Consider the following 14,492-nt stretch of genomic DNA (forward strand, 5'->3'; position numbering starts at 1 on the left):
CTCTGCACCGTTAGGGTCCCAAGAGCTGTCCCGCACGCAGGACAGGTACATCCACAGTTGTTCCCTGCCTACCCTAAGAAACGTGGCCCTGAGACAGGGCAGAGGCTGACAGAGCCGAACTCTTTGCGGTGGCAAAAGGCACGAAGCCTTACCAACCGCCGCCTCGAGAGGGAATCAGGAGCACTTCCACCGGCTGCGGAGAGACAGGGAATCCCAGGGTGGGTGGGGCGGGAAACCCCCGTTATCCCCAGCCCTGTTGGATCCTGCTCCCCACTATCGCTTCCTGCCTGGCCCTAGCCTGACAGTGTCTGCACAGGTCAGAGCTTCTGGTGTGTTCCTGCACTAGGGCTGCTGCCTGCACCTGCTCTCAGGGGAAGTGTGCTGGTAGCAGTGCTGTGAGGGCCGCTACACCTGTACTCTGACTTGTATCCTAGCCTGTACCCCTGATTTTCACTGTGTCCTTTACCTCTCAAGCCCTCCTTCAGCCTCTGTGTGCCACTGTAAACTCCCCCTGCTGAACCCTACTAACCCTACGCCTTGCAACTGGCATTGCTCCTAATCAGGACGCTCCTGGGCCAGGAATCCCCTGCTGCAGCCTAACCCTGTGGACTCTAAAAGAAGGCCAATAATGTGAAGCTCCCTAGAACATGGAGATGGGTCAGAACTGCCCCGCCCAGCGAAGGCTCTGGTGAAGCTGAGGAGAAACCCTCACCCTTTACTTTTGAAGGGACCACCCCACTAGGGCCTTCTCTTCTAAGGTAACTTTAAATCACCTCCCGGGACTGAAAAGGTTTTTTCCCTTCTCCTGACCACCAGCCCCAACACTTAGCTTTTGGAACACGAGTGGAACGTCCGTCCTCGACAGAACGTTCTCAGCATCTCAGACATGTTCTCAGCATCCGCTTTGGGGCTGCCGTATCCAGACTTTGTCTCCGCACCTCCTCGCGCTACCTAGGATCACAAAACAGGAAATGTGACTATCCCCCTCCAGAAGAGTAATCCCCAGGGCTCCTCTGCACCGCTGCCCCAGCTCCCCCTCAGATCTTCACTCCGCTCCAGAGGCTGACAGGAGTGGACCCAGCAAAAGGAAAAAGTAAATGCTGAGCGCATCGCTCACCTATGGGTCACCCTGCCTAAAGGGCAACTCACCGGCTCTCTCTATTCCTTAGCACGCCTGGGACAGCAGTGGCACCTGCAAAGAAACAAAAGAAGCAAAAAATCATGCTGAGTTACTGTGAAACAGCAACCTCCCCAGTCTGACTGAAGCATGCCACAAGTATACCTTAATGCTGCACCCATCTGGCCTCTGGGGCCAGCACATCTGGCAAGGGGACAACCTAAAGTAAAAAAAAAAAAGAACAGTGAATGCTTAGAGTTGCACCAGCAAGTGAGACTTGAACAATAGCAACTGCTTCTGTCCACCAGTCACTGCTCACCTTGCCCACGTCAGCTTGACTGCTGAGATCCAGCTCCACCTCTGGGAATTCCTTGCTGTCACCAGACTGCTGTCTCTTAGTCAGGTACCATAGAGAAAACCAAATGCTGATGTACAATCTCAGCAGATCTGTTGGCCGGTCAGTGAGGGGGTCTCCCTGTAATACCAGTGGACCACCTAAAACACACAAACAATAATGGAGGCTTACAGCTGCACCAGAAACACCACTACCCTGACCACACAAATACAAGAATACTAGAAAAGAAAAAACAAAAAATAATGCAGCAAAAAAAGCCAACTCTTATTACTATAAGTCCAACTACCAAATATAATAAAAATAACCCCCATGTCCAATCCCCTCAAAAAAACTTCAAAATATATACCCGCAACCCCCTCAATCCTAAAACTAAAAGATCCATTCAACTATAAACAGCATCTCCCAAATTTTCCATAATTATAGAACACACACTAAAACCAAACAAGCTAAATAAATAAATCCCTGTAATACAATAAACAATAATTGAATTATAAATATTAGAAAACCCTAATAAATTAGCTACATCACACTACCCCAAACCCATCAAAACAAATACTACACACTCACCATAATAAAAACCACCACCAAAAAAATAAAAACCTCCTTTACATCTCACACTACAGCCAATTACACCATTGTAAACCTTAGAAAACACACCCTCAAAAAACACTGTATCTCACCAAAAACAATTCAACAGAACTCAGTTCAAAAATACTCTGACCGACATGTAAACTACAAAACCTAACACGAAAAAGAAACCATATCTCTCACCATACACCATCTACAAACAAGATAAAGCTACACAATAAATCATTCAAAGTCACTAAACAGAAAAAATAGCCCTACCCAACTTGAATCCCTACATATCACACACAAAACCCCAATACCACGTATCAGAAGTCTAGCAAAAAAAGCTACTTAAATTAATTCTACCTCAAATACAAACAACCCCTCCAACAAAGTTATCCTCACTCAAAAAACCGAATTACACATAACATCAAAAATCAGACAAAACACTACACGCCACCCAAGAGCATAATACTTAATAAAAACCACAGAGAAATACCACAACTCATTAAAAATCCAGGTGGAAAGTTTTCTTCAGTTTGAATACTGACAACCACAGAAGAAGAGTTTCTTCACTGAATTTGAACTCCTTTTTTCTCCATAACTCCTTTTATTTCCTGGGAGCACCACAGAGAAATTAGTAAGACAAAGCTGCAAAGAAAAAAAAAATCTCCCCTACAAACCCATGCTGGCTTACCTGCTACTGCTGTCCGGCACAAAGAAACCCCCCACACCCACGTGCTCCTGCAGGCGCTGTAAGAAGCTTTCCCACCACCGCAGAAACCACGCTGAACTCCTCACGGCCCGATGCCAAAGTGAACTCGGGCTCCTCTATTAAACCGCCCCCGGCTAGAACCGGCCCCTCATTATCCTTTACAGCTCACACTTGTGGCGGCTCTGCTGCCCTCCTCATCCTGACGGTCACACCTGGGGCTGCTCTGTCTCCGCACCATCCTGTGACAGCTCTCACCTGCAGCTGCTGCCAGTCCGAGTGTCGGGGCAGGGGAAGAGGGGACTTGTGCTCATCCCCGGAGAATTCGTTGTCCGCACCTGACGCGCTGGGGCACCGGGCTTTCCTTGATAGGGATAACGACCCCTCTTCTCCTGCACGTGCCCAAGGCTGAAACTGGGATTCCACCTCCAAAATTCCGTATGTGTGAGGGTCATAATCCCCAAGGAAATCCCCCCGCAATCGCTACCCTCCATTTACAATTTTTCCTTTGGAATCGTTGCTAACTTGTCTTTCTGTGCAAGGGTTCCAAACGTTTATTGGGAGTTCAGTAGCCGGGTTGGCTTGTTTATAACTTAGCTGACAATCCCAGGCTAAATCCAAACACCCAGAGATACAGGGAAATATGGAGACAGTTTATAAATATTGCCCACCCCTTACCCTGAATTCTTCATCACACATCCTCGGAGCAGATTTACTCCATCCTTTCTTCCCAGCAGCACCTCTCCAGCACAAATCTCACTTCTCACAACTGTTTCTTCCCACAAACCAAACAGAAATCTACTACAGGGCGAGGCGGGGAGGGGCGAGGCCGGTCTCGGGGCAGAGCCCCCGGGCCCTCAGGGCGGGCCGGGGGGACCGGAGCAGAGCCCGGGCCGGGTTGGAGCTGGAGCCGGTCTGAGGGCGGAGGCCCCGGGCCCTCAGCGCGGGCCGGGGGGCGGGGGCGGTTCCCGGGGCCCGCTGTCCAATCAGCACTGCCGATGCCTCAGCGAGCCCGCCAATCGCAGGGATTCAAAAGGGTGGCGGAAGTAGCTGCTGCTCTATGGGCTCGGTGGGGTCCCGGCGCCGTGCACTTGGGACCCGCCCCGCGCCCCTGAAGCCGCGCCCCCGGTACTGCCCGGCCCCGGCTGCCTCCGGGCCCCGCCTCACAGAGCCCCGGCTCCGCCCCGGCCCCGCCCCGGCTCCGCCCCGAGCCCGCCCCGGCTCCGCCCCAATCCCGCCCCGGCTCCGCCCCGGCTCCGCCCAAAGCCCGCCCCGGCTCCGCCCCGGCTCTGCCCCGAGCCCGCCCCGGCTCCGCCCCGAGCCCGCCCCGGCTCCGCCCCCAGCCCGCCCCGAGCCCGCCCCGGCTCCGCCCCGAGCCCGCCCCGGCTCCGCCCCGAGCCCGCCCATGCTCCGCCCCGAGCCCGCCCCGGCTCCGCCCCGAGCCCGCCCCGGCGCCCCGCGCTGCCCGGGATGGGGACGGGACCATCGCCCGCGGCCCCGCCCCGCCCCTCACAGCTGAGCCGAGCCGAGGTTGCTCGCGGCCCTGCGCGGAGCCAGGCGGGGCCGGGAATGGGACCGGCCGTTCTGGTTCGGGTCCTGTCAGTGTCGGCTGCGGCTCCCGAGCGGTGCGGCCCCCCCCGGCGGGCGGGCTGTGGGTCTCGGGGCCTGAGGCCCAAGCTGGCGTTGCGGTTGGGATCGGGACCGGGATCGCTGCGGGCGGCAGGAGCCGCTCCTGCTCCGCCTGCAGCCGGAGCTGCGCTGGAGTCCTGGCGGGGCTCTGGGCACGGGAGGACGGCGGCGGCGATTTCCTCGTGCTGAGTGGGACCGGCCGGGGCGCGGGGAGCCCCAAACCCCGCCGCTCCCCGCGGTGCCGGGGAATTTTTTTTCAGGACAGGCAGAGAATTCCTTATGAGAGAACTCAGAACTCAAGGATACGGGGTCGGAGGGGAGAGAAGAGATTCTGGTATAAATTCAAAACGCATTGGGAAAAATAAATCTATGCAACAGATCATTTCCTCTCCCAGACTGGCTTCTGTGTGATCGTCTGTGATTCCAACTGCTACGATGGGCTTTTCGACCTGTGCGGCTACAATGTCCTGCCAGGTTCTAAGCACGCCAGAAAATAACGGGAGAGCTCTCTGGATCAGGCAGTTGAGCCCCTTAGTAGTGTCCCAAAAGTCCAGCAGTGCCCAGCATCTCTGACTGGAATTTGAGGGGTCCCAGCACGGGACCCTCAAACCTTTGAGCACAGAGCCTCCAGGCACCGCTTATTTCTTCTGAGATTTGATTCAAGAATACCATTTTTCAGAACCTGACATGAGATTGGCAACTAAGTTTCATTTTACAACTCTTCCCCTTTTTAAACTGTGTTTCCTCAAAGCTTCCCAATTGGGCTAAGCTTAGAATTCACCCCAAGGAAGACCTGAAAAATGCCTTGCCATTTCCTTTCCTCCTCCCCCAAGCCCCATCAGTCTGGCAGAAGGCATTAGTACTGTTTCCAGAGCAGTTGGCCTCACTTGTACTGTTGGTCTGTAACGGCTGCAACAAAATATGCCCTCCTGGAAGCAGTTCAGCACTTACTGATCACTTCTTTGTTTTGGCACTTCTCAGCCAGGGCCTGCAGGTCCTCCTGCAGATGCAGGTCTTCGCTGACAAGGCTCCACTTGTGCAGCAGCAGCAGCAGCTCCCTGAAATTTTAGAAAACATTAGAAAAATACAGGCAAAAATCTCACCTCTGTCCTCCCCTAAGAACATCCCCAGGACATCATCCTAGTTTTTCCCAGCTAGGAGCTGCAAGGAATTCAGGCAGGGGAAATGACATCAGGGAACAGCTTTGTAAAGTCAAAGGCAGAAAGAGAAGATCCACCAGCAAAGGGCAGGAAAGGGGAAAGGTTTCTGAAAACATTTCTGCAGTCTAATTAATAATTATTTCTGCTTCCCCAGCGAGAAGAACACAGACTCACAGCCATTCAGGCCTGACAGTCCCCTGCAGCCAGAGCTCAGCACACATCCACAGAAGCAAGTCCAGCATCTGAAAGAAAAAAAAAAAAAAAAACAATCAAACCAGAAGGAAAAGGTGATCTCTTTGGCTTCAAAGTTATTTCAAGTTCTTAAAGCCCAACGCAGCTGATAGGAGAAACAGAGTCAGGGCTCCTGGCAGACAGAGGGTGTTTTCCCCCCGAGGGGATTGCAGAGGAATTGTCTGGAACTTGGACTGTCCCTCGGGGTGACACCACTTGCTGTGATTTCTATCATTCCATATGTTTGACTCCCAAAACTTCCCAGCCCAGGGGCTTGAGCTGACAGGGCAGCACAAAGATTGTTCTCTGTGTGGTGCCCAGATTTGGGGTTCACTGTCACCTTTGCTAGTTTAGATGAATTATACCCACGGCCCCTAATTCCCTGCTCAGTTCCCGCTGCAATAACCTCACAGTGCCTCACAGAGCACGAACATTCCCACGCAGAGCTGCTGCTTGAATGCCAGACGTGTCAGGAACCAGCAGAGCTTCCAAGGAAGCTCAGCAGGATGGGGACAGGATAGGTTTCTATTCCATAGATTTGGTTAATTATAACCCTCATCCCCTGGGGGTCACCTGTCAGATTTCCCTGGAATTCAGCCACCCCCCTGAGCTCGGGCTCCAGGTGATGTTTCAGAGCAGGAGAAGGCACTGGCCGGCCTGTGCTGAGGCAGCCCCTGTGCCCTCGGGAGGACACAGCTCCCTGCAGCAGCTCAGCTCCTTTCCGAGCCCCAGCAGTGGCCTCTGCAAGTGCCTTTCCCTCAGGCAAGGGATGCCCATCCCTGCCTTCAGCACACCTCCAGTGGGACCCACCTGCAAAAGCTTTCCATCACTTCTGCACTCCGGCTGGCTCCCTGAAAAACTCCAGACTTCATCCAAACGAAACTCCATCCCACTCAAACCTTTGATTCTGAGGCATCTCCGAGGGCCGTTGCTCTGGATTTAATTTCTGTGAGGGAGGAGCGCCTTGGCTTTAATGCTGCCGATGGGTGATGTTCTCAGGCTGAAAGGGAGGGGATTTGGGGTGGCCAGGACATACCTGGCAACTGTGTGGGAGCTCCGGGAGGTGGGAATTGCTGTCTGAGCCCCTCTGCAGACAGCCCGAGCCGCCGTTCCCAGGCAATGCCAGCTGTTCCCTGGGGAGCTCTTGGGCTGTGGGTGCCTCTGTCTGGGCTGCAGCATCTCCCCGTGCCCGGTGGGAGCAGCCCCTGGCCGAGGAGCCGCGGCAGCCCCGGGGCTGTGTCCGTGCCAGCCCCGAGCCCGGCCCCGGGCCCTGCGTTTGGCCGCCGCTGCCACGGGCGAGGCCCCGCAGGCACAGCTCCTCCCCTGCACATCATCCCAGGGCTGCTGGCCCCGCTGGGGCTGCCGGCCTCCTTCCTCCCTGCGCCTCCGGGCACCCGGGACACCTGCAGGAAACACCGAGGGACATTGCAGGCGGCACGGGGGGGCACCGAGGCCTCCGGCCAGAAAAGCAGCCCCGGCCTCAGCAGCTGCCATCATTTTGGCCCGGCAACACTCACCTGCAGGAAACGCCCCTGTGCGGGTGGGACCGGCCCTGCCTCTCTCCAGAACTTTGGCCGTGGAAGAAGGGAAGCCTCAGGACTTGTCCTGCTCCTTTCTGCCTGGAAAGAGACATTGTGTGAGTACTTTTACGGCAGCTGTTGAGTAAATCCTGGAAAGGACAGGAAACCAGCGTCACTGGAAGAGCTTTGTGCTTTCAGGAGCTGCCAGCCAGATCTGCCCTCGAGCCATTCCAGGGGCTGGTGTGTGAAGCAGCTTTGGCAGAGAAGGCGGCACTGCACTTACCTTAGTGGGGCCAAGCGTTGCCATCCTATGGAGGTCCATCCCCATAATGCAGAGATTGGTTCAGCTGCTTGGAGCAGAGTCCGGGTAATGCCAAGGTGCTGAGTTCGATTCTCAAATGGTCCGTCCGCTTGAGAGTCAGATTTTAGGATCCCTCTCAGCCTCAGTATATCCTGTGACCTGGAAATAAGAGGAAAATTCTCGGCTGAGTTTTAATAAAACAGCTTTTGCCATTGCAGGGTGTGAGCTGCACTCGGCGATTTTCGGCCGCGATGAGCCCCACGAGCCTTCCGCCCTTCCTTGCCGCCATCTTGGTTGCGTCTGAGGCCACTTCCGGTCCCGCCGGCATCTTTTTTGCGGCACTGCTAAGGCCCCCGGCAGGTGTTTACACAGACGCCTGACTAAATCCACGAATCCGAACCCGGAGGCGGCGCGGCTGAGCACACGGCCGGTGTCCGCACACCTGGAGACGCCGCGGAAAATTGCGCCCGGGCGGCGCCGTAGTCGAGGTTTTTGTGCACGCATCTGGCTAAACGCCTATAGGGGCCTCATTTTTTCCCGCCCTTTTGGCCGCCCTCTTTGGAAGGTCAACCCCCCCTCGCGCCTCGGCGCCATTTTGTGAGGGGCGACGCGTGACTTCCGCTTTTGCTTGCCGCCATCTTGGTTGTGGCTGAGGCCACTTCCGTCCCGGCCGCCATGTTCTTTGTGTCTCGGCATGGGCCCCCGGCAGGTGTTTACACAGACGCCTGACTAAATCCACGAATCCGAACGCAAACGCGGCGCGACTGAGCACACGGCCCGTGTCGGCACACCTGGAAACGCCGCGGAAAATTGCGCTCGGGCGGCGCCGTAGTCGGGGTTTTGTGCAGGCATTTGACTAAACTCCTACAGGGTCCTTATTTTTTCCCGCCCTTTTGGCCGCCCTTTTTAGAAGGTCAGGCGCCTCGCGTCTCGCCGCCATCTTGGTAGTGGAACCCACTAAAATGCCCCCTCGGCTGCTCGGACAAGCGCCTTACTCAATGGACTGCCGCCCGCGGCGCCGCTGCGCCCCCATCCCGTGTCTGCACACCCGCAAATGCCGCGGAAAATCGCGCTCGGACGGCTCCGGGGTCCGGGTGGCGCGCGCAGGCAGTCGGCTGCCACGCGCCTGGGCTCCTTGCCTTTTTCCCTCCCTTTCGGCTCCGAGCTGCGGGCGGCCGGGCGGCAGCGCCGCCCCCGAGCTCACAATGCGGGGCTGCCACGCGCGTCGGGGACGGGCGGGGGGGGACAGCTGCACTACCGCTCCTTGCCCACAGGGTGGCAGCACTGCCGCACGGCTCCGACGGGAGTGGCACGGGGGACAGCTGCACTACCGCTCTTTGCCCACGCGGTGGCAGCATTGCCGCACAGATCAGGCGGGACGGGCGGGAGCGACAGCTGCACTACCGCTGTTTGTCCACACGGTGGCAGCATTGCCGCACAGATCAGGCGGGCCGGGCGGGGGGAAGCTGCACTACCGCTCTTTGCCCACAGGGTGGCAGCATTGCCGCACGGCTCCCCATAAATCCCGCCAAAATCCCCCCAAAAATCCTCCAAAAAATCCCCCAAATAGCCTCCAAAAATCCTCCTAAAAATCCCCAAAAACTTCCCCAAACCTTCCTCCCAAAAATCCACCCCAAAATCCAGGAAATCCCCACAAAAATCTCCTCAAAAATCCTCCCAAATATTCTTGCAAAATTCCGCAAATATCCACAAAAAATCCTCTCAAAAATCCCCAAAAATCGCCCCAAAAATGCTCCCAAAAATTCCCCCAAAATCTAAAAAAAAAACCCTCTAAAAATCCCCGAAAATATCCTCCCAAAAATCCCCTAAAAATCCCAAAAAAATCCCCCCCAAAATTCCCCAAACATGCTGCAAAATATCCTCCAAAAATAAAAAAAAATCCTCCCCCATATTCCCCCTAAATCCCCCAAGAATCCCCCCAAAATCCTCCCCAAAACTCCAGGGAAAGATCCCCGAAAAACACCTCCCCGGAATCCACAAAAATATCCCCAAACTCGCCCCAAAAATCCAATCAAAACCCCCCAAAAATCCTCCCCAAAAAATTCCTAAAAATCCCCCTAAATATCTCCCCTAAAATTTCCCCAAAATTCCCCCCCAAAACACCTCCAAAAATCACCCCCAAAAATCCCCCAAAAATCCTCCAAAAAATCCCGCCAGGTTCCCCCAAAAATCTTCCCAAAAACCTCCAAAAATTACACCAAAAATGCCCCCAAAATTCCCCCAAAAATCCTGCCAAAACTCCCCCAAAAATCCCCCCAAAATATCCTCCTAAAGATCCACCCCAAAATCCAGGAAATCCCCACAAAAATCCCCCAAAAAATCCTCCCAAAAATTCCTGCAAAATTCCCCAAATATCCACAAAAAATCATCCCCAAAAATCGCCCCAAAAATCCTGTCAAAAATCCCCCCAAAATCCCCCCAAAAATCCCGCAAAATCCCCCCAACATCTCCCTGAAAAATCCTCCAAAAATCCACAAATATACCTCCACAATCCCACAAACTCCCCCCAAAAATCCCACCAAAATCCCCCCAAAAAATCCCCAAAGAAATTCCCCTATAATCCAGAAAAATGCCCCCAAATCCTGTCGTTTTCTTCAATCCGTGTTTATTTGGTCACATTTGAACTGATGGTTCAAACCAGACGAATTCCTTCCCCTAACACATCACAAACACAAGTCATTAGAATTCAAGGAGCCTGGTTTTCTAAGGGGTCCAATTTCCATCTCCATTCCAATCCCATTGGCGTATTTTCTCTTTCTCCCTGTCTGCTGTATGTCTGCTGGGGAGGACGGGGGGTCGTGGGGGCTTTATTTGGTGGGGTTTTTCTGTTCGCTTCCCCTAAGCCCAACCCAAAATTCAACAAAAGCAGCTCTGCCCTCGGCAAGGCAGGAAAGAACCAGCCCCCTGTGTCCAAGGAACAGCAATCAGGCCGGCATTCAGCTTTTAATGGCATTCATGGAACTGAAAACGCAGCGAATTGAACTTGACAAAGAGATGAATCCAGGCAATTAAACAAACACTTGGCAAGTTTTCCTGGGAATTCCCAAAACTCTGTGGACACGGTGCTGAACAATTCCTCATTTACTAACGTGAATTGGGTCCCTTTCCTTGGAAATGTGCCCCACCACGTCCAAAACTTCCAGTTCGGATGGAAAATTGGCACTGGCTAGAAACGTTCCCTTCCTAAAATCAGAGAGAGGAAAACCATCAAATAAAAGGAAGGAATAACACCTACATCCCAGCTTGCCTGAGAGACAAGCTCAGCAATTTCTAACGTGGAAAACTTTCCCGACAGCCAGGAAACCGGTGGGGTTCGTGGAACGACGATTTCAAATCTGCTGCCTCTGCTCTGATTTTCAAGGGAAGGGAGAATTAAAAAGGTCAAGCTACTCCTATCCTATAGGAATAGACCGAATAATCCCTCTATTTTGTGGGAGTAACAATGCAAAGAAACTCCAGTCATACTTGGATTTGACACCTGAAACTCTCAGCAGAGTTGGCAAGTTTCAGTGGAACAAAAGAGCCACAATTCCTGTAATAACCAAAATTCACCTTGGCAAAAAGAGGAGGAGGAGGAGGAGGAGAAGGAGGAGGAGGAGGAGGAGGAGGAGGAGGAGACCAGGAACACACTCTGGCTGAAAGCAAGGATTTCTTGGAAAAGGCAGGAAATCAAAGGGACAGTCTGTGTCCAGTTATGGCCAGGTAATTACCCAGGAGTCAGAGAGAAAAGTGGGAACCTTGGACTGGGATAAGGCCTTCCAGTGGCTTCATTTCCTACTGGCTCTCTCCTCTTTTTGCCAACTACCTGCAAGAGGAAAAACAACAGGAGTCAAGTTTCAAACACGGACAGGATGTGCTGGCTTCAGGCAGACTGCAGTGCACCTCGCAGAAATCACTGAAAGGCATGAAAGGAACAAAGGGAAATTAAAGAAGAGCTGCCACCTCCAAGGGCTTCCCAAGGCAGGCTCAAAACCCTTACCAACGATTGGCTTTAATAAAGCAACTCACACAAAGTCACCAACACCACACGGACACAGCACCATTCTTTTGGAGTGGAGTTCTAGAGAAATACGGAAGAATGGAAAAGCCTTCCTAAACCTGGAAACTCCTTGAAGAGATAGACAGGGCACAGCTGCTGACAGAGCCTTGGGATTCAGGGGGGAAAACCCCAAGTTTTCAGTCTTTAGCATCTTCCACTCTGCCATCGTTGACAGCAAACACGGCTTCAGCCTCAGGGAGACGCGGAGAACTCCGAGATTTTGCAGATCCTGCTCTCACCTCTCGCCCGGTATTTTTCCTTTCTTCCAAAACGATGACAACAAGAAAAGTCAACTATTGCAGTTTTGCTTGCTTGATGTATTTTTTGGTTTTACTTACACATGACTTTCAGATCCCCATCCACACTCAGAATCATTCAAACCTTTGAGCACAGAGCCTCCAGGCACCGCTTATTTCTTCTGAGATTTGATTCAAGAAGACCATTTTTCAGAACCTGACATGAGATTGGCAACTAAGTTTCATTTTACAACTCTTCCCCTTTTTAAACTGTGTTTCCTCAAAGCTTCCCAATTGTGCTAAGCTTAGAATTCACCACAAGGAAGACCTGAAAAATGCCTTGCCATTTCCTTTCCTCCTCCCTCAAGCTCCATCAGTCTGGCAGAAGGCATTAGTACTGTTTCCAGAGCAGTTGGCCTCACTTGTACTGTTGGTCTGTAACGGCTGCAACAAAATATGCCCTCCTGGAAGCAGTTCAGCACTTACTGATCACTTCTTTGTTTTGGCACTTCTCAGCCAGGGCCTGCGGGGCCTCCTGCAGATGCAGGTCTTCGCTGACAAGGCTCCACTTGTGCAGCAGGAGAAGCAGGAGCAGCAGGAGCAGCAGCAGGAGCAGCAGGAGCAGAAGGAGAAGCAGGAGCAGCAGGACCAGCAGGAGCAGCAGGAGCAGCAGCTCCCTGCTGGAGAGGACGCTGTCATTCACCTCATCCCCCTAAAAGCCTCAGCAGCAACAGCACGGTGTTTCTGCACAGAGCTGAGGGGGCCAAAGAACTCGATCAGCCTGGCCAGATCTACATTAGTCCTGCCAAGAGGAAAAACAAGTGCCACGTGTTTTCCTGCGTGCTAATTAATGAGTACAGTTTCTAAGCCTTACTGTGGCAAGGGCCAGAAATGAAGGACCTAGGACTTGACAGCAGCTGTGCATCACACTTTACTTTCTTTCCCCATGTCTTCAAACACCTAAATCCTCCTGTCAGAGAAATCTTGTCCAAATTCACTACTCGACACGCAAACTGAAGGCGAAAAAAGCCATTCATCAACCAGAGACAAAGAAATCCTCCTGGCCTTAATAAAGGTCAAACTGGACAGAGGATGAAATGCAAACTGACCAAAACAAAAAACAAAACAAAGACTTACCCAATATGTTTGATGAAGGGGGCCAAAACATACAGAAACTCATTTACAAGCTGAATAGGAAGGAGGGATTGATTCTTGTTTTGTCTCTTCTCCTGGGATTGATTCTTGTTTTGTCTCTTTTCTTAGCCACAGAGTACGGAGTAAGGAAGTCATCTGACTGATCCCCTTGCTTTTCAGAAACCTGAGAAACAAAACAAAACAAAACGAAATTAACAAGCCCAACGAAACCAACCAACCAACAAGAAAACAAAACAGAGAACCACTTTGGGAAGGCAGATCCTCGCCAGCAGCTGGTCCATCACCTAGACAGGGGACCCTATTCCAGGGCACTTTTGGGGCACCTGCCTGAGCCTGTCAGGGCGCTCTGCGCAGAAGAGATTTCTGCCGGATGCAAACGTACCTGAGGGAGAGGCAAGGGGGGAGGAATGTTCTAGACAGCTCAAAGCCATTGCTGTGCCACTTCCCGTGCGGCAGGTCCCGTGACAGGACGGGATCTGAGGCTGTTTGAAACTCAAAAGGTAGAGACACCGATTCCAGGTGCCAGTTGGCTTTCTCAGTTTTTCCAGCAAGCGTTTTCCAAATCATGAAGCCCCCCCAGCATCATCCCCCTCCTACCACAACCTGAAAGCATCTCGATTCTGTTTTCGAAACCCCAAGGGACACCTCAGAGTTCAGCGAGTTCTGCCCGTCCGGCCCTCGGTGCCCCCCGCCTCCCTGCCTGTCACCCTTGTTTTCATACTCACTCACACAGTTATTCTACCGTGGGCAGCAAAATTGTTCCCGTTTCTCCTGTACTTCTCTGCTCACCTTTGCTCTCAGCTGTGCGGGACCCACGGGAGGAGGCCGTGATCCCGGATCAGCTCACAGGCAGCTTTGCTGGCACGGGCAGCGCTTTGGAATATCTCCAGAATACCGCTCTGAAACAGAAAATAGGACCTGTTCTTCTACGGTCAAGATCGAACGATCTAACTCAGAATTAGCAATCGGACCGGCATCTGATCAGCTTCAAGGTGACACGAACACCAGCTGCTCTCAGCGACTCCAGGGAAGGAAAGACGCTCTCCGTTCAAAGCTACTCTCACGAGGAGTCTTCAGGCAGTGAGAGGATTTTGTCCTTTTGTCCAAGGTTTCGATACCCGAACCGCTCAGGGCAGACGCTGCCAAAGCCGAGAGCTCCCGGCACGTGAGCTTCCCTCCCGCTGAAGCGCAGTTCAGGTAACAAACGTGCTGCCTGTGGATGGAGACCCCCAAAAGAGAAAAGGCCCTGACAGCAGGCACAAAGGCACGGTGCCCACGTGAGGCTCCGTGATGGCAGCAACCTCTTCCAGTTTCAGGGGACAAGGCTGCGACCGGTTTGGACACAAGCAATTATCTCCCCCTCCACACGGACACAAAATCAACAAGGAACAGGTTTTCAAGAAGGCAAAGGCAGAGTCAGCTGCTCCTTTTTGCTTTGGCCTTGAGATC

General features: G+C 53.1%; 3 long non-coding RNA genes across 8 annotated transcripts; all 3 read right to left on the bottom strand.

Moving 5' to 3' along the window:
* Nucleotides 1-267: 267 nt before the first annotated feature.
* Nucleotides 268-3,547, bottom strand: LOC136304858 (uncharacterized). 6 transcript variants are annotated; one of them, XR_010724865.1, is made up of 6 exons: nt 3,430-3,547; nt 3,010-3,165; nt 1,437-1,612; nt 1,283-1,337; nt 1,150-1,192; nt 268-951 (listed from the first exon to the last, which is right to left on the bottom strand). It is a non-coding gene; the product is annotated as an uncharacterized lncRNA (long non-coding RNA). The 6 variants fall into 6 exon arrangements; XR_010724864.1 differs by lacking the exons at nt 3,010-3,165; nt 3,430-3,547 and adding exons at nt 2,591-2,656; nt 2,737-2,990; XR_010724863.1 differs by lacking the exons at nt 3,010-3,165; nt 3,430-3,547 and adding exons at nt 2,539-2,656; nt 2,737-2,990.
* A 3,590-nt stretch (nt 3,548-7,137) lies between these two features.
* Nucleotides 7,138-7,737, bottom strand: LOC136304855 (uncharacterized). Its single transcript, XR_010724858.1, has 3 exons — nt 7,575-7,737; nt 7,289-7,390; nt 7,138-7,174 (listed from the first exon to the last, which is right to left on the bottom strand). It is a non-coding gene; the product is annotated as an uncharacterized lncRNA (long non-coding RNA).
* Nucleotides 7,738-12,739: 5,002 nt separating this feature from the next.
* Nucleotides 12,740-14,101, bottom strand: LOC136304857 (uncharacterized). The gene is made up of 3 exons (XR_010724860.1): nt 14,047-14,101; nt 13,833-13,942; nt 12,740-13,194 (listed from the first exon to the last, which is right to left on the bottom strand). It is a non-coding gene; the product is annotated as an uncharacterized lncRNA (long non-coding RNA).
* Between the last annotated feature and the right edge of the window lie 391 nt (nt 14,102-14,492).

Source organism: Chamaea fasciata, unplaced genomic scaffold (assembly GCF_029207755.1).
Source record: "Chamaea fasciata isolate MVZ Bird 193981 ecotype frontalis unplaced genomic scaffold, bChaFas1.0.hap1 SCAF_205, whole genome shotgun sequence".
NCBI classification, from domain to species: Eukaryota; Metazoa; Chordata; class Aves; order Passeriformes; family Sylviidae; genus Chamaea; species Chamaea fasciata.